Source organism: Pinus tabuliformis, chromosome Q (assembly GCF_031772625.1).
Source record: "Pinus tabuliformis cultivar Carrire ecotype Pingquan chromosome Q, CPIR1, whole genome shotgun sequence".
NCBI lineage: Eukaryota > Viridiplantae > Streptophyta > Pinopsida > Pinales > Pinaceae > Pinus > Pinus tabuliformis.
The window spans coordinates 858588361-858590568 of record NC_142296.1 but is presented as its reverse complement, the minus strand read 5'-3'; positions in this window follow the sequence as shown (position 1 = coordinate 858590568).

Below are 2208 nucleotides of genomic sequence, written 5' to 3'. Positions count from 1 at the left end.
TGGACAAACTTCTGATGCAGAAGGAAAAAGAGTGATGCCTACTCCAAAATGAGTTGGAGTATTTGCTTGCTGGTCCTCTACGATTTCCTCTATTGCAATCAGACCAGGAGGAAGAGGAAGACCGTCAGGTCCGTAAAAGATTTCTAGTGCCGAAGAAGGGGTTGCTTCGACAGCGACAGTTGTTTGAGCAACAAGACTCTGTGGACCGGTTTCAGATGGAACTGGTTCAGTTATGCAAGTACTTGTTCTCAGACTAGGATCAGTACAACTGTCCCTCTGTCGCTGTTGAACTTCTTCAATAGAGGCAGGGATTCCAGAAATATTAGGATTGACCAGAATCTCAGATGTAGTTGGAACTTTTGTTCTAACTTTAATGGGAGATTTTGACCCGGTCAAGCGAGTTTGCTTCGTCCGTACTACTCTCGATTCCGGAGACAAAGACGGTTGACTCGCGAGTCTCCTCGAACGACGGAGTTCTAATTGACTTTCCTCCACGGTTGCGGATTACTCGATCAACTAAAATACAAAAAGGGGAATTAGGTTTCCGTATTGAATGGATTTTATTAGACGCTTTTAGACACAACTTGCTTTTTCATGTTTTAAGAGTCGAGAAAAAGCTAAAGATGACTCTAGTCGCCTTCGATGTTTTAACGAGCCCGAAGTGACAAATGCTCGGTTGGACATTTTCAGTTATAGAGTTTGAAAAAGGCCAAAAGAAACTGCTCTGGAGATCTAGGCAGAGGGTGTGCCAAAACTTTCGCGAAACCACAGAATACGTTTTACGGTACAGGTGGTCGATCTTCGTGAATGCTGTGTTCACTGCATCGCGATCAGTAGGGCGGCCGACATGGCTTCCTAAGGATAAAGGATAAATGCCTATAGGGGTCTCCCAATATACGCGACGGTACGCGGGAGCACAAGTCCGTATTAGTGCTATCGTCCCTCAGGAGGAATCACCCACCTTCGTAGAGATCGACAGTCACTACGTTTAACGACGCCGGAACACGTCTCTACCTAGACCTCTATTGTGAGCGTTATGTTACAAAGCGTTTTTAGATTCATTCAATATATTTTAAGTTGATCTTGTTTAGCAGTTTATCTTTCAGGATCACCACGAGATGTATTGGTACAAATTCCTAAATGCAGCTAAAATGATAAGCAAGCTTTACAATCTTTTTAGCTTTGAAAATCCTAACTACTGAGGGGAGAGAAAAACATTATCTTTCCAAACAGACCACAAAGCACAAACTAATGCACTTTCTCCTAGATCAATCACGCAAACTTATCAAAAATGCAAATGCAAGATGCATGTATTTCTTTTCTTTTCCCTTAATGTTGATGTAAGACAAAAAGGAAACTGTCGTATAATTTTCGAATTCAATTTGAAGCGTAAACAAACAAGTTTTGTCTAAAATCAAAAGACGCCTTACAGGTACTTGTTTCGACACTAAAAATGTATGAATTCAAACCATAAAATGAAAAACAAACAAACTCAAACAGCCATGAACAGTAATAAAACTAGCTCTTAAGATCACGACGACACTTTTACAGTTCAAGATCTAAGAGGCCACAGCTATACTGGTTTGCTTTTCACAATGGGAAACTGTAACTGAAACAAGAAATACTGAAAGAACAATCACAGTTTCATCACACAACTGAGGCGGAATAATGTCAAGGAAAGTTGGTTTACAGCAAGTACAAATGACAAGCAATCAGCAGCAAAACAACAGTGAAAACAGGGCCAAGACTCAGTAGGAAACCTCAGCAAGACACTGGCTAACTGGTCCAGCACAGGCTCTGGTCTGTCAAACTGACTTTCAGCGCAGTTCCCGAAGGGAGTACCTGCGCTGAAATGCAGACTGCCTTTGGGCAGCCTGCACTGAGACACGAGAGTTGCGTTTACAAGGGTTTCCGGGTCATAAAAAGCTCAAAAATTCACTGTTTTTGCTGAAATAAAAAGCTATAGGTCAAGTACAAGCTAAGGGATGATCAAGAGGATGAAAAGCTATCACAAAGAGTACAAGAGTCCTTGTGGATCAGCTCTTCAAATCATAAACTTGCTCAGAAACTGAGCCAGAGCAGTTGTCCTCTACTTTGCAATTGAAGGACTCAATTGCAGTTCGATTTGGTGCTCTCCTTGTTTATGAGATGAATAGCAAGAAACACAATAAACCAACAAGATACTAGTTCCCCAGTGGAGTCGCCAGT